Below are 25,812 nucleotides of genomic sequence, written 5' to 3'. Positions count from 1 at the left end.
GCCTTATATCTAGGTCTTTAATCGGTACCATATTCTAAGACAGAACAGTGAACTCGCCATTCTACCTCCATGGGCCTTTCTTTTTAAATTTTAGACTGGAGATGTCAGGGGAATTAAGGAGTGAGCTGGTGTCCAAATTGGACCAGGCTGTATTGGGGGGGGGGGGGCTACAAAAAAGACCAGCACTCTTCCTGAGCGCCTGGCAGGATCTGCTTCAGACCTTGAAAGATCTGTTAATCCCTTTTGAGGCTATGCAATAGAAGTTCCAATAAAAAATACTTTTTAAATAATGACTTAAAAAGAGAGAAAAATATTTTAAAAGTCAAATGAAACCTGGCTTGTCAAATAGTCACTTTGGCAGAATGTACCGTAACGGAATGCATGTATCATTGATAAAAATTTGGGGAGCTGTTACTTTGGAATTTTATTGAAGAGTAGTGTTTAAACTACCCAAGATCATGAAGAAGATGAATAGAAAATTCATTTTTTTTTTTTTTTGGTCTTTTTGCTATTTCTTTGTGCCGCTCCCGTGGCATATGGAGATTCCCAGGCTAGGGGTCGAATCAGAGCCGTAGCCACCGGCCTACACCAGAACCACAGCAACGTGGGATCCGAGCCGCATCTGTAACCTACACCACAGCTCACGGCAACGCCGGATCATCAACCCACTGAGCAAGGGCAGGGACCGAACCCGCAACCTCATAGTTCCCAGCCGGATTCATTAACCACTGTGCCACCACGGGAACTCCAATGAATAGAAAATTCAAACTGAAAGATTAGCAGAGGAAATGAAGCAGATTAAAGGAAGATGCTAAAGCAAATATCTTCAAGTATGGTCTTGGGATAAAGTATGAATTGTCAGCATCACTCTTACCCCACTCTTCTCCCTCCCCTAACAGTTCTGCCTGCCCCAGACCAGGAGACAAGAGAAATAATAAATTCTTGCTAAAATGAAATAATTACTAAAATTATATGTATGAAAGAACAGAGAACCTGTTCAAGTTAACAGAGAACCTGCTTTTCCATTGTTCAGACTGACCAAACCTCAATAAAAACTCATATCTGCTCAGTTCCGCCAAATGACACTCAATGAATTACAACCACAGAATGACCAACAACTTGAATATCTCTCTTTGAAATGAAGCCATGTAAAATAAATGATTTTAAAATTAGAAAAAAAAATACTTTTTTAAAATATGGACTTACTCCATTCAACTTTTTACTATGCTCTTGAAAAGCTTATGTGAGCAGTTTGAACTCTAAAATATTTATAATATTTGCTCTTTCCAGCTAAAAACATTGGCTTCTACTAGAAGTATAAGTAGATGATGAAATGATCATTTGATGAAAATGAGAATTGTTTATAATTAGCAATTACTTTTTTGGCATCCATGTAACATCCACAGAGCAATCTGTTTGCTCTCTTTAAGAAGGCTCAAATCACTCACCATCTTATTTTAAGAAAAAAAATTTTGAGGAGTTCCTGTCTTGGTTCAGTGGTAACAAACCTGACTAGTATTCATGGGAATGCAGGTTCAATCCCTGGCCTTGCTCAGTGGGTTGAGGATTCGGTGTTGCTGTGGGCTGCAGTATAGGTTGCAGACATGGCTTGGACCCCACTTAGTTGTGGCTATGGCGTAGGGCGGCAGCTGCAGCTCCTATTTGACCCCTAGCCTGGGAACTTCCTTATGCCATGGTTGTGGCTCTCAAAAGACAAAAATAAATAAACAAATAAATAAAAAGAAAGCAAAAATTCCATTACAGACATCATACCTGCTCTTTTTGAAATTTTATAAATAAAATAGAAGGAAAAAATGTCCAACTAGTCTCACAAACACTTTGTGATGTATTTTCTTCTTGAATAATTTTTACATAGTTGCAATTACATGGTATACATAAAATTGCAAATACTGGTTTCTTTAAAAATATGCTTTAAAAATATCGGCTAACTACCTAAGTGCTCGTCAACATATGAATGAATAAAGAAGATATTCCATCACACACACAATGGAATATTACTCAAGCATAAAAAATAATGAAATACTGCCATTTACAGCAACATAGATGGACCTAGAGATTATCATCCTAAGTGAAGTCAGACAAAGACAAGTATTATATGATATCACTTACATGTGGAATCTAAAAACAATGATGTAAATGAACTTATTTATAAAACAGAAACAGACTCACAGACATAGAAAACAAACTTATGGTTACCCAAGGGGAAAAAGCGGCCAAAGGGATAAATTAGGAGTTTGGGAATTAACATATACACAGCACAGTAGTACATGTAAAAGGATAAACAACAAGGATCAACTGTATAGCACAGGGAACTATAGTCAATATCTATAATATAATAATAATCTAATACAATATAATAATAATCTATAACGGAAAAGAAGTTGAAAGAGAACTTTGCTGTATACCTGAAACTAACACAATATTGTAAATGAACTATACTTCAATTAAAAAATGAACACCAAAAAAATGATCAATTATGTAAAAGAAAAAAATCTGCTACCTCTATGAAGCAGGAAGAAAACATTTCTTTTTTTTTTTTGTCTTTTTTCTGTCTTTTTGTTGTTGTTGTTGTTGCTATTTCTTGGGCCGCTCCCGCGGCATATGGAGGTTCCCAGGCTAGGGGTCAAATCGGAGCTGTAGCCACGGCCTACGCCAGAGCCACAGCAACGCAGGATCCGAGCCTCGTCTGCAACCTACACCACAGCTCACGGCAACGCCGGATCGTTAACCCACTGAGCAAGGGCAGGGACCGAACCCGCAACCTCATGGTTCCTAGTCGGATTCGTTAACCACTGCGCCACGACGGGAACTCCAGAAAACATTTCTTAGAAGCCCACTGCCCATACATTACTGTCCCTTATTTTAATCTCTGTGTGCTTTTCTTTGTAATTTCTTTTCCATACTTTTCCCCCCTCCACATGATTGCGATTATGTTGGAAATAAGATTGTTCACTCAGGAACATTTGCAGATCCTGTAAGAAAGAAGGTATGAAGAGGTTCAGTGACTTATCTGATCTGTTACTTGGTGGTTTACTGGTCTTTCCCAATCCAACGTCATGACTCAGGACTCTCACTACGACTTTTAAAGGTACAGAAAATCATCATTCATGTTCCATGGCAGGAAAAAAAAAAAAAGCAGCCATTATGTTGCACTATATTATTCTACTTTTGTGCAGGGCAAGCACCTTTAAAAAGCAATTCTTCTGGTTCAGTTTCTTAACACAGTGACCAGTACAGCCACTGTTAGCAAGTGCTGGGAGAGAACATGACCCGTTACTATTGTCAGTGACCATTAAGCATGCAGAAGATTTCTTCTGAACCGAAAGTTTTAGGATATGGCTCAATGAGCCCATTTCCTGGAACTGGAAAGTAGAAAGAGCAGCCACAGGAGAGGCCACGTTGAGGGCCAAGTGGGCTGAGTGGGGTAGGGCCAAATTTTGCCCCAGCACTCAGACCCCCACTGGAGCTCCTGATTTCAGGTCTTGACCTGAGTAGATGAGAATCTTCTGACCTTTTAGCTACAGCTTCCTCTTCCTGCAGTTCTTAAGTTTGGTTGATATAATGGTCACCTGAATGTCTTCTAGAAATTTCCTCAAGTAAGACAGTAAGACATAGAAATGATTTATGTTCTTTTTTTGGTGGGGGGAGGTGTGCACCTGTGGCATATGGAAGTTCCCAGGCTAGGGGTCAAATTGGAGCTGCAGCTGCCAGCTACAGACACAGCAACACCAGATCTGAGCTGCTTCTGCGACTACATCACAGCTCATGGCAATGCCTTGTCCTTAACCCACTTGGCAAGGCCAGGGATGGAACTCACGTCCTCATGGATACTAGTTGGGTTGGTAACCTACTGAGCCACAATGGGAACTCCCTGATTCATGTTCTAAGATGTCACATACTTGAGAATAACATAGGCAATTACATGTATATGTGAAATTCTGGTGTCACAACCCTTTTCCTAAAGTCCGTAGACACAACTTTATCGTCTTCTAGAATTTGCTATCATAGAGGTCAGGTCTGAGGCAAGGTGATTTGTACCCCCCCCCTTTTTTTGGTCTTTTGTCTTTTTAGGGCTGCATGTGTGGCATATGGAGGTTCCCAGGCCAGGTGTCAAATTGGAGCTGTAGCTGCAGGCCTACGCCACAGCCACAGCAACCCAGGATCTGAGCTGCATCTCTAACCTACACCACAGCTCACGGCAACGCTGGATCTTTAACCCACCAAGCAAGGCCGGGGATGGAACCTGCATCCTCATGGATACCAGTCAGGTTCATTAACCACTGAGCCATGACGGGAACCCCGTTTTTTGTTTTTTGATTTTTTTTTCTTTGTATCCTTTCGTAAGTAAACTTTTATTCTCTCTGCCTGTCTGGATTGTTCTTTGCTTTTAATATAATAATTTTCCTAGAATATGCATAATGTAAATATGATTTTTATGAACCTCCTAGATACACTTTCCTCTGTGTCACCCATTTTATTATTATTTTTTCCTTTTTCTTGCAGCCCTTCCACCATGAAAGCTGCATCCCCAGGGATGGAGAGGTCAGGACTGAAGAGGTTCTAGAGCACAGGAGGAGGTGATACGTTGTAGAGATGCTGTTGACAGCAACAGCTGGGCCTTGACTAAACTGAAGGGACGTACCACCAGTCACTCAGAGCCTGGACGTGGAGGCTGGCGCTCACACACAGGCTGGGACTCTTCTTCCACAGACACCTGCATGGCTCACTTCCTCACTTCCTTCAGGCTCTGCTCACATGTCACCTCCTCGGAGAGGCCCCGCTGACTGCCCTCTCCCCACTTCCACCTCTGTCCTTGCATGCCTGTCCCCTCACCCTGCTTTTGCTCTTCTCCACAACACTTACCCCACCTGATGGAGAACAGGTTCACTTCCACGCTGTCTAGCGGCTTCTTTCGGGTTCTGCTTTGCTGGGCAGCATTAGGCCCACTTCCCAGTCTTCATCACTCTGAATGGATGGAACACAAGAAAAACTTCTTCTTCTTCTTCTTTTTTTTTTTTTTGGTCTTTTTGTCTTTTCTAGGGCCGCATCCGTGGCACATGGAGGTACCCAGGCTAGGGGTCATATCGGAGCTCTAGCCGCTGGCCTACACCACAGCTCACGGCAACGCTGGATCCTTAACCCACTGATTGAGGCCTGGGATCAAACCCGCAACCTCATGGTTCCTAGTCGGATTTGTTAACCACTGAGCCATGACGGGAACACCAAGAAAAACTTGTGATTTCCATATTCCCCCATTTTTTCTGAGGGGCCACACCGCCCAGGATGCACTGTCACTCCCGTTTCTCTCTTACTTCCTGCTGAGTTTTCTGAGTGTCAGTCTGTAAATGGACATAAAATTGATGTCTTGCTTGATGGAAGCTCCACAAGTATCCCTAGCTTCTAGAACAGTGCTGGGCATGGCACATTGTAGGCACACCATAAATAACTGTTGAGTAAATTTATGAACGTATCTAACGGACAAGTTTGAGAGAAGAGGGTTAGCTTTGAAATGAGAGTGTAGCAGAAGAGACAGCGCCTTGACGGCCTCAAAAAGCAGCCATCATGTAACAGGACAGAAGTCCTTCTTTTTCACTTGGCCTAGGCCTATATTTGTGGGGCAAGATGGTGGTGAAAGGACAAATTCATTTCTTCCCAGATAGACAATCTCATCTTCCAGAGGCAAGAACTGGCGAGGCCTGCCCTGCCTGTGGGATGACTGTCCTTCTTTTCTGCATTGTAAATTTTTGTTTCCTGGGTCTTCATATGAATTTTAGTAGGAATGTGGGAGATGCTGTTTCAGGGTTTCTACCCATATTTGCCATTTCAAACTGGACATGGAGTTACACTTTTAATTTACTTAATGAACACCTCACAGAGAATGAAAAGGTGAACTAGAGGCAGCTCAGTTCATTCCCCAAAGGGCGTGCCAGAGACTGCAGGTCTATGCTGTGTCTGTGCTACAGAATCCTTTACAAGAATATTTTGTTATTCCACTGTACAGCCCAGGGATCTATATCTAATGTCTTGGGATAGACCATGATGGAGGATAAAATAAGAAAAGGAATGTACATATGTGTATGATTGGGTCACAAAGCTGTAGAGCAGAAATTGGCGCAACATTGTTAAATCAACTATACTTTAATATAAAAACTTAAAAGAATATTTTGTTATTGCTCCCAAGTATATACCAATACTTTTATTAATTTATATTGGCCACATTTACTACTCTTGCTTGGTGTACATTATTGAGTTTTTACTGTTTTAAAGAAAAGGAACCTAAATGATTAACTAAACCATTTGGATCGAGATTGTACATCAGTTTTATCTACTTACAAAATGCAAGAAGTGAAGATTAAAAGAAAAGTAGCATCAAAACCCACAGAAACAAATGAAAGTACTTAATTGATCAGTACTTTGGCAGTTTACTGATACTGAGACTTCTCTTTTTTTCCATTGAAAAAAAAATTGGAAATTTCCCTTTTATCTTCCCTGAAGCATGTCAGAATAAATTGGTGACTGCATAATTAATATCAGGTATTTTTTGATAGTTTGATAATGGGCTCCCCCCTTCCTCCAATCTTTTTATATTTCAGACCACACATTCTCAGTTTGTTGATAATGCGTGTGGTTGCAGCCTGAGAGATTTCCAGGTCTAAAGCCAGGTTCACATTTTTGCTTTGAAGAGGCAGAAATTCCAAACAAATACAGATGGTCAAAGCATAAACTTAATTAAAATTTCAACTTTACTGGATGCTACATTAAATATGGCCATAATGCCAAGAGAAATACATGAAAAATCCATTTGTATCGACATCCTGCTGCTTCCACATAGGATAAAATAACAGAATGCTAAGTATGTGTTTGTGTATGTGTGACGGAGCATGCGTGCCTTAATCAAGCTCTCTCTTTTGGCTTGGCTGTCGTGCGAGTCATGTTTTGACCAATAAAAGATGGGTTTTAATTAAAATCTGGGATTGGCCAACTGTACATCTGTTAACTTTTACTATGTAATTCTGAAGCGCTAATTTAGATACTTTCTAAAGGACTGTGATTTTCTTTTTGGTGCGAGTCTGGAACATTTTCATCTTCCTAATTAGCTCAGAGTATGTATTTCTTTTAAAATTATATGGAGATAATCACTCATTTCAGGAGGTTCATTCATAGGAAGGTGAAACTGAGCTTTCTTATAGCGCGTGAAGGGGAGGAAGAGACTCACCTCTGCCATCCAAAGATGAGGATTCTGTCCTGGGGAGGACAAGTGAGAAGGCAGAGTCCAGGGTGGCTAGGTCACGCTGAGCCCTCTGCAGGCTGGGCAAGGAGGGCTGAAAGGACAGCTGAGGTCACATCTGCCCAATCTGATTGGCCCTCTGGTGCTTCCACCAGGTGTCTTAGGCTGATTTCTCCAGAGAGATGAGACTGAGGCCAAGGCTTATGTGTAAGAACTTCATTGGTAATCCCAAAGAGCAGCAGAGATGCAAAGCAGGGAGAAGGGGATACTTCAAATTGGCCACTGCTGTGGTCAACTTGGTACCCTATCCCATAGGAGCATCTGAGGAGCCTAAAAAAATATGTCTTAGTACCACCGTTATGGGCTGAATTGTGTCTGCCCAAATTTACATGCTGAAAGCCAGTATTTCAGGACGTGGCTGTATTTGGAGATGGTCTTTAAAAAGTGGTTAAGTTAAAATGAGACTGTTAGGTGAGCTCGAATCCAATCTGACTGATGTCTTTTTAAGAGGAGGAAACTTAGGGGGAGGGAGTGGGATGGCCTGGGAATCTGGGGTTAAGAGACACAAACTACTGCGTTTGGAATGGATAAGCAATAAGATCCTGCTGTATAGCACTGGAAACTATATCTAGTCACTTGTGATGGAACATGATGGAGGATAATATGAGAAAAAGAATGTGCATGTGTGTGTGTGAGAGAGAGAGACTGGGTCACTTTGCTGTATAGCAGAAAATTGACAGAACTGAAAAACACTCTAAACCAACTATAATAGAAAAAATAAAAATCATTAAAAAAAAAAAAAAGAGTTCCTATCATGGTGCAGCGGAAATCAATCTGACTAGGAACCATGAGGTTGCAGGTTCAATCCCTAGCCACGTTCAGTGAGTTAAGGATCTGGCCTTGCTGTGGATGTGGTGTAGGCCAGCAGCTGTAGCTCCAATTCGACCCCTAGCCTGGGAACCTCCATATGCTGTAGGTGTGGCCCTAAAAAAGAAAAAAAAAAGAGAGAGAGAGAGAGAAAATTTGGAAACACAGAGTCACCAGGGAGATATAAGCACAGAAGAAAGAGCATGTGAAGACACAGGGAGAAGGTGGCTGTCTCCACCAAGGAGAGGTTTCAGGAGAAACAAATCTTGCCCACACTTTAATCATCTCGAACTTCTGGCCTCCAAAATGGTGAAATAATATATTTCCCTTTTTGGGGGGGAAGGGGCATGCCCACGGCATATGGAAGTTCCTGGGCCAGGGATGGAATCCACACTTCGGCAGCAACTTGAGCCACTGCAGTAAAAACGCCAGATCCTTAACCTGTTGCACCACAAGGGAACTCCCAATACATTTCTGTTGGTCAAGCCACTCAGCCTGCGGTGCTGTGCTATGCCACCCTAGCAAACAAACAGATCCTCTGACAGGGAAGAAGAAAGGGTCAAAGTTTTGCCCAGGAGGGTTCACCGCCAGTACCTTTGGGTTGCATACACTCAGATGTCAAGCAGTTTCCCATGGAGTCACATGCATTGATATCAACAGGGATGTCTTAGGGCAGGAAGTGACGGGGCACAGGTGGGTTTAAGGTGAGACCCTGGTAGGTAGCGGACGGGAGAAATGGATTAGAACCTGTGCAGGACTGGGCTGCAGGGGGTGAAAGGCCAGTAAGGGAGGAGGCTGGAATGAGGGAAAGGTAAGGCTGAGAGTAGCTGAAACAGAGCTGAAGTGTGTCTGATACACAGGGTGATAATAATATTGATATTAATAATGACAACGAGTGGTAATTCTTGAGAACATTCTATGTCCCAGACACTGGGATATGTACTTCACATAAACTATCTCATTTACCCTCAGCATCACTCTAGGATTTAAGTAACATTTTTATCCCTATTTCACAGATGAAGAAACTGAGGCACAGAGAAAGGTTCAGGAATTTGCCCAAGGTCTTAACAGCCCATCACCGAACTCAAGTTCTATTGAACCTGGCTCCAAAGCGTGCATTCTCACTCATGTAATTCTGCTCTCTTTTGACGCTGTGATTGAAACAGTGTTTTAGAAAGATAAATTTGAGCAGACGTTTTAACCTTTTAATTTTATAGACAAGTTACTTAAGAACACATAAGACATTCTATGTAGAAAATTACCATTAGGTCTAGCAGAGTGGTTAAGCATTCAGACTGCAGAGCCAATATGCCTAGGTTCAAATCCTAGTCTGTTCACTGGCTGAATGTGAGAGTTACACAACCTCTCTGTGTCTCACTGCAAACCTCCGGGGTTATTCTGCGATTGAGTTATTTAATATACATAAAGTACTCTTTGTGCCAGATGTTTTATTATGACCTTTATAATTACAATGTTTAAAAATATGGACCAGATATGGTTTGTTTCGTATCTTCTTATTCATACAAAATCACTGAACATTACATGTACACCTCTAAATTTCTGTAGCACTTCTGTTGCAATTAAGCTAAGGGATAATTTTTAAAAAGCAGTCAAATGTCAGCTGTTAAACATCACATGGCCAACATCATAAATGAAGTCACCATTTGGCAAATAATTTCTTGGCAGGAATGGTTCTCACCAACAGGGAAAATGAAAGAAATTAAAGTCCCCACTGTGATTTGTTAAGCATTTCAGACACAAGGTTAGCAATTTTTCCAACTGCAAAATTCTTTCCCTCCCGTCTTAGAACTCAGAAGGCTGAGTTGTGTGGAGGAGGTGGACTCTTTGGTAAATTCCTTTTCTCCCCGCTGTAGTTGTCATTCCTCTCGGTGAGGCTGTTCACAACGGGGAGAAGAAAGCATATTATTCAGACAGGGGCATGGTTCTGGCTTAGAGGCCATAGTTTATTATCTACTTGCACTAATTTAATGTGGGGACCCTGGCTAAATGGCTGCAATAGTCGTTCTTATCTTATTTCCTCCCTTTCAAGGGTAGACAGAGCAAGTTTCCTCATCTATGAAATAAGTGAGTTGGACCAGATATCCTCCAAGGTCTTTTTTGGCTCTGGCATTCTGTGGCTTCAGATTCTCTTCTTCTTGGGTAATATTCTTTGTTTTCCAGTGCACTGAATGGGCCCAAACATTTCTACATGCTTATTCCAGTTTTGGTTGCTAGGAGAGCAAAAGGCAATGTCTTATATTTCAGTAAAGCTTTACAATTTATAATGTAAATTCACATATGCATCCTTTATAAAATCTTCACCAAAACCAGCAAGGAATTTAGATGAGTAAAATGAGACCCAAGGAAGTGAAATGATTTGATCAAGATCACACAGCTGGTAGGTAACAGGACCTTAAAACAAGTCCTTCTGTCAGTGGAATGGTATTTGCAGTCTGCCACGGTGCCCTACAACCCAAGAGGATGAAGACATTATAAAGACTCTTTCAGTTCCATCAGGGAATGGTCCAAAGGTGATGCCATTGGTTCTGAGTAGGTCATGTGTGCAATCCTGAACCAATCATTATGGCCAGGAGAGGATAAAGCTTCTTTTTTTTTTTTTTTTTTGTCTTTTTGCCATTTCTTGGGCCGCTCCCATGGCATATGGAGTTTCCCAGGCTAGGGGTCTAATCGGAGCTGTAGCTGCCAGCCTATGCCAGAGCCACAGCAATGCGGGATCCGAGCCACGTCTGCAACCTACACTACAGCTCATGGCAACGCCAGATCGTTAACCCACTGAGCAAGGGCATGGATCGAACCTGCAAGCTCATGGTTCCTAGTCGGATTCGTTAACCACTGCGCCACGACGGGAACTCCAGGATAAAGCTTCTGATTTGGCCAAGCCTAGTAAACAGCATCTTCCTGAAACTTAGATGGAATCAATCCCTTGAATCATACAGCTCAAAATGGGTGATGGAAAACCAGGGGCACTTATCAGATAAAGTGAGGATAGGTGACGCACAGAAAAATAAGAAAAATTCCCATTATACACAGAGAAAGCATTTCTCCCAGAATATACTTCAAAAATAAGTTGTTTTCAAATGTTTTATTTTCTATTTTGTCTTAATTGGATTTAATGTTTGCAAAAGCAGTTTCCCCCTAGAACTTAAATCAAATGCTACCTCTAGGGTGGTTAAGGAAACACAGCAGAAAAGCTTAGTGATTTCAAGTACTGGGATTTCTGGAAATTCGTTTCTGTTGAGTATGTTCGGGTCTCAGCTCAAATGACACAAGTTCATTCTTCTTTGGGATGTGAAATAAGGATTTGGAGTCCAATCAGATTAAACCAACAAACATTTCTTAGATATTTTACACATAAGATGCCCAAGGTGAAGAGGTGTTTGGACAACCATGCTTCTTGCTTTGTCCATCTGACTTCGCCATCAAGTTTTTGTTTCTTGCTCCATGACCCCCAGATTTTATACCTGTGAGACATTATGCTTTTGGGGTATCATTTGAATCCCCCTTGGCTTAAAAAAAGTTGCTCAAAGGGTTTTTTTAAATTGTTTTTTGATTATACTATGTTGACCAAAACTTTCTCCTCAGTTGTCATGGCAACTTTCATGTTGCAAAAGCTAGATGTTAGCTTAGAGGTTTGACAAGCAGATGACTTCCAGACAGAGGGGCTGATTTAGGACTTTGGGGCTGAGACACAGGGATTTTACTGTGTCTTTTAACATAATTTTTAAATCATTTCAATTCAAATACGTTAACCTCTGAAGTGTCCACAGAGTGTTTGGTTCCATCCCAAGTACCTACAAGGCACTATTTAACTTATGCATTTATATTCTCCAAGTTTCAACAAGTAACTGGCAAGTTGCCTGTCATTTTGCAGTTGCTGTTAGCAAGTTGAATACTACTGTACTTTTGCCTCCCATCCCATCCTCAAGGTGTGCTGGCTTCCAAGGATACAAACTGATCCCATTGCTAATCCTCTGCCCCCAAGCCTGGCCCCTGTGTGTGACAGAATACGATTGGCAAATCACAGTTTGCTCAGTGAAAGTAAAATGTTTCTGTTTAATTTAGGAATTTTTTTTGCTTTTTAGGGCTGCACCCCTGGCGCATGGAAATTTCCAGGCTAGGGGTTGAATCGGAGTCACAGCTGCCGGCCTATGCCACAGCCACACGGAATCTGATCTGTGTCTGCGACCTACACTACAGCTCATGGCAACACAGGATCCCAGACCCACTGAGAGAGGCCAGGGATCAAACCTGCATCCTCATGGATACTAGTCAGATTCGTTTCTGCTGTGCTACAACAGGCACTCCCTACGAACTTTTTTTCAAAGACTCTTTGCTCCATATTCTCACTCAAATTTGCCTTTTAGTTATTCTACTTCTTCAATAAGAGATTGTGTATTTATTTTATTGTTGTCAGTGTTTGCACTGTTATTGGAGGAGTTATCTGTGGTTCCAGTTCTTGAAACTAAAGCTTATTTCTTTAAATTGTCATGTAAAAGAAGAATGGGTTTTTTAAAGCATTTTATTGAGGGTATGTATAATTATTTAAAATTCACGATTTTTAAGTATATAATTCAATGAGTTTTAGCAAATTACAGACTGGTATAACTGCAACCACAACCCAATTTTAGAGCATTTCTAACCACCGACCCCCACCCCCCCAAACATCCCAGTGATTTCTGCTTTCCACTCCCAACCCAGGCAACCAATAAGGAAGAATGTTTCATCCTTTTCTACTTGGCTTTACTACTAACTCTTGGAAGCTCCTTTGAGATTTTTTGAATGGCTATTGTTCTAGGAAAAAAAAATGAAACAAAAGCCTTTGTTATTTTTTTTTTCTGACTACAAAATAAGACATGTTCCTTGTGAAAAAAAAATTCAGAATTTAAGTAAAAGTTTTGAAAAATATGTGCGTTGTAACAGAAATAACCACTGTTAGTCATTTCATATGAAAAATCCCAGATTATTTTTAAAATTATCAATAAGTAGAGAATTATAGAAAAACTGGAAAATATTTTAAAAGTACAAAGAAGGGGAAAAATTACTCAATCTCACCATCCAGAGAGAAGCTTCTGTGTATCAGTTTTTCTTTTCAGTGTAACAAATGGCCTCAAAAAGCTCACTGGTGCATAGCTACTAGCAATTACTTGATCACAATTCTATGGGTCAGCTCCCACGGCTGCTTCAGGCAACAAGACAACTTTAGCTCTGTTCTACAGTTGTCCTTTTGTGGTTCAGGCTCAATGGATACCTGCAGCAAGTCTGTGTAGATGATGAGTGGAAACATGGGATGGCTCTAAGACTTGAGCTCAGACCTGGCATGCTGCTGCTTCTGTCCATGCTCCACTAGTAGCCAAAACAAGGAAGGGGAAGTCCAAGTTCAGTGGGTGGGGAAGTATATCCTCCCGTGGTGATACTAGGGAAGAGAGTCAATATTTGCTGGACAGTATTTCAGCACACTGATAATATTTTGAGGTTTATATTTTCTTTTTTCCTCTCCTATATAATAGGTTTTTATAGAAAAGTTTATTTCTTTTATAAAAGCGGTTTCTTTCCAAGATGCCCATGAAAAGGTGTTCAATATCATTCATCATTAGCGCAATGCAAATCAAAACCACAATGAGATACCGCTACACACCCATCAGGATGACTATTACTAAAAACAACAACAACAACAAAGACAAGGACAAAATGTTAGCAAGGATGTGGAGAAACTGGAACACTTGTGCACTGCCAGTAGGAAAGAAAAATGGCATAGCAGCTATGGAAAACACTATGATGGTTCCTCAAAAAATTAAAATTAGAGCTGCCATATGATCCAGCAATTCTACTTCTGGGTGTATACCCAAAAGAATTTAAAGCAGAGACTCAAACAGGTATCTGCAAACCAATGTTTTTAGCATATTTCACAATGGCCACAAGGTTGAAACAACACGATTGTCTATCAGTGGATGAATGCATTTAAAAAATGTGATATGGCCATCCTTCGGAATATTATTCAGCTATAAAAGGAAGGAAATTCTGACACATGCTACGGTATGGATGAATCTGGAAGATACTATGTGAAATGAAATAAACCCCTCACAAAAGGACAAATACTTTCTGATTCATGGAGTCAAATTCATGGAGACAGAAAGTATTATGATGGTTTCCAGGAGCTGGAGGGATGGAGGAATGAGAAGTTGTTGCTTAATGGGAATAGCATTTGTTTTTCAAGATGAAGAAAGTTCTGGAGATGGATGATAGTGATGGTTGCAATGACACTGTGATTGTACTTAATGCCACAGCCACAGAACTGTTCTTTGATGTTTGTTTGCTTGGGTTTTGTATGCTTTCTTCTTTTGTAGTCATTATGTATTTTAGATACTAATCTCTTGCTAATTATATGTGTTTGCAAATATCATTTGGGGCTTCACTTTTTACTTTGGGATCTTTGATAAATAGATGTGATCAAAGATATCATTTTTCTAATACTAGGTTTTATTTTAAAAGTTCTTCCTTAAGATTTTAAAAGATCTTCCCCCCATGTTGGCTATTAACAGTTTTATTTTGCCTTTTATAGTTTAATTCTTAATTTCTGAATTATGAAATAGAATCCAATCCAACTTTTTTCACTGAGATAAATTTACATTGGTAAAATTGACATTTTGTAGTTCTATGAGTTTTGACAAATGTAGTTGTGGAACCACCACTGTCAAAATATAGAATAGTTCCTTCACCCCTACAAGTTCGCCTGTGTTCTTTTGTAATCAATTTCTTCCTCTACAATCAGTCCCTGGACACCACTGATCTATTTTTTTGTCTCTCTAGTTTTGCCTTTTCTTTAAAAGCCTATGAATGGAATCATAGAGTCTAGAGTATCTTGAGTCTGGCTTCTTCTGCTTTCTCAAATGATTTGAGATCCATAAATGGTGTATGAATCATTCATTCATTCCTTTTTAATCAGTGAATAGTATTCCACAGTGTGACTATACTAGAGTTTGATTATCCCTTCCTACACTGAAGGATATTTAGGTTGTTTCCAGTTTTGGGTGATTCCTACCAGCAATAGAGGAAGATTCCTGGTGTTGGGCATCCTCACCAGCACTATATATTGTCTTTTTTGGGGAGGGGGTGCTGTGTGCCCAGGGCATACAGAAGTTCCTGGACCAGGGATTGGACCTGAGCCACTGCAGTGACAAGAAGATCCTTCACCCTCTGCACCACCAGGGGAAATCCTTTGATACTGTCTCTCTCTTTTTTGGGGGGGGGGCACCCCGTGGCATTATGGAGTTCCCTGGCTAGGGATCAGATCCCAGCCTCATTTGCAACCTATGCCACAACTGTGGCAATGCGTAATCCTTAACCCACTGTGCTGGGCAGGGATTGAACCTGTGTCCTGGTGCAACAGAGACATTATTAACCCATCTGAGCCATAGTGGGAACTCTGATACTTTTTTTTTTAAGTTTTATTGAAGTATAGTTGATTTACAAGGTTGTGATAATTTCTCCTGTACAACAAAGTGATTCAGTCATGCATATACACATTCTCTTTCAGATTCCTTCCCCACATAGATTATCACAGAATACTGGGCAGAGTTCTCTGTGCTATACAGCATGACCACGTCTCCCAGTCATTCCATATACTTCAGTGTGCATATGTCATTTCCAAACCCTCAGTCCATCCCTCCCACCCTCACCTGTTCCTTTGGGTAACCGTAAGTTTTTCCACAGTCTGGGAGTCTGTTTCTCTTTTGCAGATAAGTTCATTTGTATCCTCTCGTTTTGATTCCACATATAGGTGATATCATATGATGTTTGTCTTTCACTGTCTAACTTCACTCAGTATGATAGTTTCTAGGTCTATCCATATTGCTGCAAATGGCATTATTTCGTTCTTTTTTATGGCTGAGGAATATTCCATTGTATATATGTACCACAGCTTCTTTATTCCTCTGTTGATGGACATTTAGGTTGCTTCCATGCCTTGGCCAGTGAAAATAGTGCTGCAGTGAATACTGGGGTGCACGTATTTTTTTGTTTTTTGTTTTTTTTTTTTTTTTTTTTTTTTTTTTGTCTTTTTGCTATTTCTTGGGCCGCTCCCGCGGCATATGGAGGTTCCCAGGCTAGGGGTCCAATCGGAGCTGTAGCCACCGGCCTACGCCAGAGCCACAGCAACGCAGGATCCGAGCCGCATCTGCAACCTACACCACAGCTCACGGCAATGCCGGATCGTTAACCCACTGAGCAAGGGCAGGGACCGAACCCGCAACCTCATGGTTCCTAGTCGGATTCGTTAACCACTGCGCCACGACGGAAACTCCAACGTATTTTTTAATTACAGTTTTTCTCCAGATAGATGCCCAGGAGTGGGATTGCTGGATTGTATGGTAGTTCTGTTTTTAGTTTTTTGAGGAATCTCCATACTATTTTACATAGTGGTTTCAGCTAGTTAATTCAAACTTTTTAAGTGATGACTAAAGAGAAGATGGGTATTTCCCTCCACTTACTATGGACTTTATTTTTTTTTTTAACCAGGATAACATGCTAAAGTCCAAATCAAATAATCTACTCATTAGCCAACTTCTCTTGTAGCATGCGAACTATCAGAAGGAATATTTCCGAGTGTGCAGAAAATTTTTATTCTAAATATAAAAACCCTTGATATAATTAAGTTGAAAATATGTCTCAGAAATATCTACGGCTTGCTTTACTTTTTAAATTTCAATGGAAATATTCTTTTCGTTACTTCCTTTCCCTTAAAATTCCTATTTTCTCAGTAAATTCACTTTAAACCCTCAAGAAAGATTTTGTAATAAGGTTCATTTTGATGTAGGCTCAGAAAGAAGCTTCTCTTTAGCGAGATCTACCTGCTGGTTTGATGATGGCAAGGCTAGCTGACAGAGCAGTGGACTGCACATGGGCCTTAACTCTTCCCATCAACCCTCATCTTTTGAAGACGGTTACTAACATACGTGTGTGTTTGGGGCGCAAGTACATGAGTGTGTCTGCGTGTGTGTGCCTGAAGAGGCCTAATGGAAATGAGAAGTTCTTTCACTTTAAGCGCATGGGGAGCCAGCCCTTTGAGTAGTGACTGTGGTTGAGGAGGCTGCTAACAAAAGGGCCTCTTGCTGCTTATGATACTGCCTCTTGGTCTCACCGTTGGCCTGAAGCCTTTGTCCACAAACAGCAACTCCATTCAGTGCTGCTAAAACTGTACCTATGGTCCGCCTTTCCTGGGAAGTTTCTTCAAAGTATAGTGTGACTTACACTTTGAAATGATAACCCTTGCAGGTGGCAAGCAGCATTCAACACACTCTTCGCAGAATCCCGCAAGTAAACATTCCCATGGAAAAGTGGTATTTTCTACCCTTTACATATTGGATCTAATAAGGGGTTAGTGTCAAAGTCACACACAGAACAGAGGGAAGGATGTTATTGAATGCTCGGCATGGTATCCTCAGAAATTGTCTGCTGAAAGCAGCAAATTCTTTCTCAGAGCTGATGAAAGCCAAAACAGGCCAGAATGCTGATATGAAGGGGAAACCTATACACTCACATTTTGGCTTTGGGACCGATTCTCTTTAAACAACATCTTCTTTTGAGAGTCATGGGGAACAAGGATCAGATATGGGGCATTCACGTCTCTTACTTCTACCAGTGTGGGCCTGCCGCAACTATTGGTGACCAGGAATTCATGAAAAGAAGAGACTCTCTTTGAATTTCCATGATACTGTAACCAATGAGAGAATGGCTAGGATCTTAATGTCCTTGAAAAACTAAAGAGAAGCTGAATCTTTATGTTCAGCTCTGTAATTTAGTTAATATATCAAAATAAATATTGTATATTAAAAAACTAGATGGAATTAAGTAAAGCTTCTCCTTTTAAAATTTATCTGGTTTGTCTCTCCCTGAGAGCATCTAGGTGAATTCTTTACATTTCTGATTTTCTGATTTCCATGTGCAATGAACTTTGACTCTTGCCAGTTCTGTAGGTACAAGCCTGCCTCATTTGCAGGAGAGTGAACTTGAGGTCACAACTTGAGTTTATCCTAGTAAGTGGCATATGTGACTGGGTGCCTTTAAAATACCAGGATTACAACAGGAGAGAGATAAATTAGGAGTTTGGGATTAACATACACACACCAATACATAAAACTGGTAATCAACAAGGACCTACTGTTTAGCACTGGGAACTATACTCAATATTTTGTAATAACCGATAAGGGGAAAAGAATTTGCAAAAGTTATAAACATATAACTGAATCACTTTGCTCTACTCCTGAAACTGACACAACATTGTAAATCAACTATATGTCAAATGAAAAAAAAAAAAATCAGGATTACAGAAGCGCTCCAGAAGGAACAATGGCTATTGGCTATTAGGGGATTGTATCTGTTTTTTTGAGTGATTAATATTTCAGATGTTAATGGGTAGTTTCTAAGAAATTGTTGTGATAATTTTATTATTTTATTAACTGAATTACAGAAATATATGCATATATATATGGTAAAATCCTTGTCATAAGTTCATTTTTGGATGTCACCTCTTAGAATTGAGGATTCCAAAGAAAAAAGCTTAAGTGGTACCAATTGCCTTGCATTGCATGAAAAGCCTTGCAGATAAAATTTTAAATTATTAAATATATATTGCAATAAGGCAATACATAACAAATGCAGGTTCTTTTAAACCCACATTTGAAATATTCTTTCCAGTAATTCAGCTTCTGAGGATGTTTTAAGGACATAATCCAAAAGAAGAAAAAGCAGTATGCAGTTATATTTTCATAGCCAGGTTATTTATTACAGAGGGAAAAAAAAGAAATGTCTCATGAACAGTAGATGCTTAAGTCAATTGTTAAAAACCCAATGGACTATTATGCAGTTGTAAAAGTGACATTTATTATTTCTATTTATAGATTTATAAAATGCATGTGATTCAGTATTAACTGAAAAAGCAGAAGTATGTGTACCATATGACTGAAACTACGTAAGGATATATATGCACAGGAACAAAGAATGGAAGGCTATTAAAATAAAAGTGTAGTAGTGATTGGATTATAGACTATTTGTAAAATATTGAGTCTTTTAAATTTTTTTTGCAAAAAAGGATATTAGAGTATCTTTAAATTACTAAACCACAAAAATTGTATCAAATTTACATAATCTTAAACTCCTTCAATATTCTTTATATATTTCTGCAAAATTAAAAAAAGAATATGTGCTATAAGAGAAGCAATCATTTAAGAGCACTGTTCAGTTCACCTTTTTTTTTTTTTTTTTTTTTTTGGAGCAAAGCTTCTGGGAAGAAGGAACGGTGCTTGGATTTGCACGGTGGCACAAATTCCACCCGTGCTTGCAGACAACTCTCTGAGCAGCCCTGTTTTAGCCACACACACCTTCCATTTCTCAAGCATGCCAACCCCCTTTCTGTTTCCAGCAGACTGTTTCTTCTGTCTGGAATGCTCTTGCCAGATTGCCCTGTTCCCGAGTCCTCCTCAACACGTCTCCGTTCAAATGGTACCATTCGAACAAGGTCTTCATTAACCTACCCCAGCAAAAGCCGAGCCATGAAATCCCCTTTTCCTTTTCCTAGAACTCTTCAGCAAGATCCCCATCATTTGTAGTTTTTGGGGTTTTTTATGTCTTAATTCTCTTTTATAGTTATTTTTTTATTATTAAAGTATAGTTAATATACAATGTTTCATCAAGTTCTGGTGTACAACAAAGTGGCCCAATCACACACAGTTCCCTGTGCTGTACAGTAGGATGCCATTGCCCATCCATTCCAGATATAACAGTTTGCAGCCAAAAAGCCCCCCAATGCCCGTTCCCATCATTTGTTTGTTATTTTGGAGGTGGATTGTGGGTAATTTTTTGGATCTAATAATAACGTGCTCGGATTGTATCCCAGGTGCCACCAGGGCAGGAGCAGGCATGGCCCTAGAAAGTCAATTCACACGGCAGTTTCCAGTGTGGGGGAGAATGTGTATCTTTTATTTGCAGTAGGAGGACTCCAGAGATCTCACCATGAATCTGGGAAAGGTCTACACTTAGGACAGAGGATGGAGCACCTACTCAAGAAAACAGAGTAAGTCAAGTGTTTCCAGAGGCGCTTTACTTTCTAAGCCCAGCAAATGACTTGTATTATCATCCTTCTTCCAAAGCAGCTGATCACCTGTGTTTTATATGTATCAAGAAGCCCCATGTACTTGGGATAGGCCATGACGGAAGATAATATAAGAATGGGAATGGAAACATGTATGACTGCGTCACTCTGCTGTCCAGAAGAAATTGACACAATATTATAAATCAACTAGACTTTAATAACAAAAAAGAAGTCCCATATGGAGTGGTGGTGGTGGAGGTGGTGCCTGTACAAAGAAGACACTCCCATTGTGTGAAAGAGAGACAATTTTTAAGTGTATTCTTGATACATCTTTCTTTTCGCACAGAACAAAATCCCAACACACTATCCTGGACACCGAGAGACGTCCTCTGAGGTTGCCTGGGCCTATTCTGCTTGCTATCCACCCACATGCTATTCTAGCCTTCCCTCTCCTCCTCAGTCACTCAAAAACTAAACTCTTGTACAAAGCATCAACAATGAAACTTTTCAGGTTTCAGAGGGTACAGGACAACCAGCTTTTACCCTAGAATGAGTCGAAGCCACAGAAAGTCCATGGAGTAGAGAAGGACCAATGCAGAGCTTTTCAATTCTGAATTCACAACCCCTGTCATTGCATGTGTTTAGTTAACTACATACATGCTGGTAAATCAACAATTAATATTCATAGAGAGTGAGTAAGCCAGCTAACCAGAAAGAGTCTGAAAAAAACCATAATTAACATTGAAAATAAAAATCATGGAACTTGTAGTAAAATCTTTCTTTCCACTTATTATGTTCACTCTCTGGGTCAAAATATGACAAAACAAATGGGGTAGATATTTGATCAACTGGTGTAATATGCCTTCTGGTGCAGTTTTTTATTACACTTGGGGATAAATGCACTACTCCAAGGGGAAGATCATAGCATCATTTGGAGATAGGAGAAAAAAAAGAAATTGCTTCAGAAATAGCCTCATCAAGTCTTAAAATTAGTAGATACATGAAATCACCTAAGCCTGACATCTCCTCCAAATCTCCCAAGAACAAATGAAAGTTTCTGAAGACTCTGAGTGTCATGATAATATATTTAGAAGGCCTGATATTTGCCTCTTATAGATTGACTGGCTTGACAGAAAGGATTAAAATTCTTCAAACTTCTTGGGTAATTTTTTTTTTTTCCTAAGAATACTCCCTTAAATAGATTTCCTTTGAAAAGTTTTTGTCTGCAAGATAGTCTAACAGTTAGAAACTTGGACTCTGGACTCAAGTAACCTGGATTCAGATTTCATTCAGTGACTTGGGCAGGTTTCCTAACCTCTCTTAGCCTCAACGACTTTATTGACACAAAGAGAAGGAATAGCACACATCTTACAGATTGTTATGAAGACTAAATGAGTTAATCAATTTAAGACACTTAGAACAGCACCTGGCACATAGTAAGTCCTTGCCAGGTCGCAACTGTTATTTTAAACCTAGTGGATCAAAGCATTAGGTTAGGCACCAAAGCATTTGGCTGAACTGGAGGAACATTCTTAAATTTATTAAGATTAATGTGCCATGAAGATAGGTCCGACATTTAAACAAGCAAATCTCGTTTGTAATAAGTTATGTTGATCAGAGTTCCTAGCAGTGGAGAAAATAAACTCTGAAACAGTGGGTCCCAAACTGGAGCTTGCACCAGAATCACCCGGAGGGCTTGCTAAAGTGCAGGTTGCTGGGCCTCACTCCAGACTTTGTAATTCATCAGCTCTGGAGTAGGGCCTTAGAGCTTTCCCTTCTAACAAGCTCTCAGAGGCTGCTGGTACTGTTGTTCCAGGGCCTGCACTTCGAGAACCACCGCTCTAAGGGCTTGTGCCGGTCACGGTAATTACATGGAGGAAAAACCCTCCCTTCTCCTCTCTCTGTGAGGAACCCAGCCTTCCTGTGGTTTCCTGGGAACTGCAGTGTTCTTTGCAAACCACTCGATCCCTTTGATTGAATTTAAATCTCCCTTGATGACTTTGCTTCATCTCTGCAAGTATTTCCCAGACAGCTCAGCTCTAGTTTAGAGATCTGGGGTTTTGTTTTTGTTTTTTAAAATTTGGTTAGGAACATTAACTGTAATTAAGACAGACGACTTTTTGTTTCCTGGTGGTGGTTACTTACATCAGTTACCACAGGAAGACCCTGGGCAAGTTTCCTAACCTATCTTGGAGTCTTTCATGGGCTAAGTGGGTATCACCTCCCGCTTCACAAGGGCACCGGGAGAATTCAGTGAAAACATGTAGGCAACTCTCAGGGTAGGGTCTGGCCCAGAGCAATGGCTCAGTAAGTATGAGTTTTTAGCATTTAATAAACAAACCATACAGCAACAACAACAACAACAACAAAAAAAGACAAAAGACAAAAAGACAAATAAATAAATAAATAAATAAATAAATAAACAAACCAGGAAGCTGAGACCTCAAGACATGAGCAAAGAGTAACAGACCAGACAACAGTGCCATTTCTAAAGAAAAGGGATAGGACTGAGGAGGATTTTAATTTACATCAGATTAAGGCAGCCACATCACCAATTACTTCACTTCAGCACCTAATAATGTCACACATGAGTTAAGGCCAATTTACTGGAGTATTTTGACTTGTTTCGACTTGAGGGACTAGAAAAATTTTGCTGGGATTTACCATCATGTTGTTGGAGAAGTTTTACTGATTTTCTACATAACCTCTAGATAAAGAAAACACTCATTTGTCTTCCATCTTTTCATGGCGTGAGTGCAATGTTTTCTCTCTCAATTAGTTTATTTCCTTGGAGCACACATTTCCCAAACAACTTTCAGAAACATCACAACTTGACAAATTTGGCAGGGGTTACCACCAAGGCTAAATCGCACTTTTGCAAATGTTTAGGATTCTTTGGAAGAAATTTTTCATCTCACTTTTGCCTGATAATATTAAGTTTATTCTTTTCATACATACACATCTATCTTTCTGGCGGCACCAGACAGTGTAAGCATATGTCTACAAAAGTGGATCTCTGCAGTAGATATATTACAATTCTAAACAAGTCTCCCCAAACTTGCTTTTAGTATAGGAAAAAAGAGGCTATTATTGTTGACATTAGCATTGTTGCAAAACAATTTCTAAATGTATGTTGTACAGGAGGCCCCACAGAAAGAAGGGAATTTTAAGAAATAGAATCTTTTGTGGAGAAAATTTTATATAAAGATCTTCTTTTATAGGGAGGCTGTACAAAGCATTCAATGACATGAATGAAATGGTAAACTTTAACTCTGGGGGAAAATCTGAGCTCAAGGGTTTTCCTTTTCCTTCTTAGCTTAAATATTCAAAATATGCATGTAGTTCCCAAAATACAAACACTTAAAATGACTCACCAAACTCTGTTATGGCTCCTCATATTTTTCATTACTGGAGTCCTGTTCATGAGAGTTTTTCAGGGAAGAGTCTAAAAAAGAAACAACAAAAAAATCCAGTTGGAACCTTTTAAGCAATGGTCCTTAAACTTTAGCCTGCATCAGAATCACCTGCAGGGCTTGTTAAGACACAAATATCTCTCATGACTGAATGAGTAAATGCACAGTAGAATACTACTCAACCTTAAAAAGGAAGGAAATTCTGTCATATGCTACTACATGGATGAAACTTGAGGAAATTAAGTTAAATCTGCCAGTCACAACAAGGCAAATATTGCATGATTCCACTCGTATGAAATATCAAGAGGAGACAAATTCAAAGAGACAGAATGTAGGATGGTGGTAGCCAGGGACTGGGGGAGGGACAAAGAAGAGTTGTTTCATGTGTATGAGTTTCAGTTCGGGAGGTGGAAAAAGTTCTGGAAATTGGCTACATAATACTGTGAATATACTTGACACTATAGGACTGGTTAAGATGGTAAATTTTTATCTAACACAATTAAAAAAATTTTTTAATTAAAAGGAGAGAGACTGGGGAAGAGAAATTAGAGGCAGCAAGTAGGGAATTTCCTGTGGTTGGAAGGTGAAAATGGGGCACACTTGGAGGGAGAAGTCAGGCCAAGAGTTTTGTTCTTGCGTTGTGATCCTAAGTTGTTCATATTATGAAGAATTACGGTTTTTTTTTTCAGTCATCATTTTTTTTTTTTTTTTTTTTTTTTGGCCATGCCCACAGGTTGCAGAAGTTCCCGGGGCCAAAGCAGTTGATAATCCCAGCTCCTTAATCTGCTAGGCCATCAGGGAACTCCCAAATTGTTTGTTAAGAAAGCTTACATAGTCTTTCTCTTTCAGTGGAAAGCCTGCCAGAGCAGAATGTGTTGAGAAACAAACCTGAATTTAGCAATGTCTAGGTAAGAAACAGGTAGATGAGGTTTTTGCATTTATAAAAAAGGGAAAAATAGTATTATCTACACTCATATTCATGGTGATTATTTTATTTTGTCTTTTTGCCTTTTCTAGGGCCGCTCCCACAGCACATGGAGGTTCCCAGGCTAGGGGTCAAATCAGAGCTGTAGCTGCTGGCCTACGCCACAGTAACACAGGATCCGAGCCGCGTCTGCAACCTACACCACAGCTCACGGCAACGCCAGATCCTTAATTCACTGAGCAAGGCCAAGGATCGAACCTGAAACCTCATGGTTCCTAGTTGGATTCATTAACCACTGTGCCACAAAGGGAAGTCCATGGTGATTATTTTAAAACATGTGAAAAGTACTCGGCATAACACGTGGCACTTAGTTCTGAAAACGTGTTAGGTGCAGTTACCATTAGCTGTTAATTATTTGCTACTTGGTCAAGGCAAAACCTAAATTTTAATCTTTATTCTAAATTTGAGAATTAGTATATTAGAAAAACTCAGGTTTCCACTTATGTGTTTCCTTTGCTCCTCACATAGAGCCCTCCATTTTTGGTCACCAAATGTGTGGGTTTCTTCCCTCCACAGCAAGCAACCTGGGGGTCCTACAGTTCAGCTCAACTCTGCCAGGCCCAGGGACAGCGTCAGATCTCCCAGCTTAAGTGCTCAGTCCTACAAGAGTGCCTGCCCATCCCACTGCAGGCGCCAGTCGCAAGCCCAGATTTTCACCAGTGCTTCTGATGGACCCGCTATAGATTGGAAGTTCCAAAGACCCCCAATCGAGTTCAATGAATTTGCTAAAATGGCTCATAGAACTCAGAGAAATATTTTACTTACTGGATTACTGGTTTATTACAAAAGGCTATGACTCAGGAACAGACAGACGGAGGAGAAGCACAGGGCAAGGCACGGGTAAAGGACATGGAGCTTCCACGCTCCTTCCAAAAGCTGCTCTCCACAAGCCTGCACGCGTGAACCAGGAAGCTCTCCAAAGCCCCGCCTTTATTGGTTTTTAAGGAGGCGGGCATTATGTAAGCATAACTGATGAAATCATTGGCCATTGGTCACTGAACTCTCTAGCCCCTCCCCAAAACCTCCAAACCTCTAGTCACTTGGTTGGCCCCCCTGGTAACCAGCTCCCATCCTCAGGTGTTTCCCCCTAATCACTCATCAACATACCAAAAAACACCTTTACCACTCTCATCACTCAGGAAATTCTAAGGGTTTTAGCTCTGTGCCAGAAACAGGAGCAAGACCAAATATG

The 25,812-nt window shown here is 40.2% G+C and overlaps 1 long non-coding RNA gene across 4 annotated transcripts in view; it reads right to left on the bottom strand.

The window, feature by feature from the left end:
• The window catches only part of LOC106506833, a 34,776-nt gene extending 9,253 nt beyond the window's left edge, over positions 1 to 25,523 (bottom strand). For 2 of the 4 annotated variants that reach the window (XR_002340510.1, XR_002340509.1), the window contains exons 1-2: positions 25,386 to 25,523; positions 23,597 to 23,667 (exon numbers count right to left, since the gene is read on the bottom strand). This is a non-coding gene — a long non-coding RNA (uncharacterized LOC106506833). Of the gene's footprint in view, positions 1 to 2,783; positions 2,994 to 4,884; positions 4,987 to 23,596; positions 23,668 to 25,385 lie in introns of those variants that run through there. The other 2 variants (XR_001302413.2, XR_002340508.1) reach the window with 2 other exon arrangements.

The sequence above is a fragment of the Sus scrofa genome, chromosome 18 (assembly GCF_000003025.6).
Source record: "Sus scrofa isolate TJ Tabasco breed Duroc chromosome 18, Sscrofa11.1, whole genome shotgun sequence".
NCBI lineage: Eukaryota > Metazoa > Chordata > Mammalia > Artiodactyla > Suidae > Sus > Sus scrofa.
This window is presented reverse-complemented; position numbering and strand designations above follow the sequence as displayed.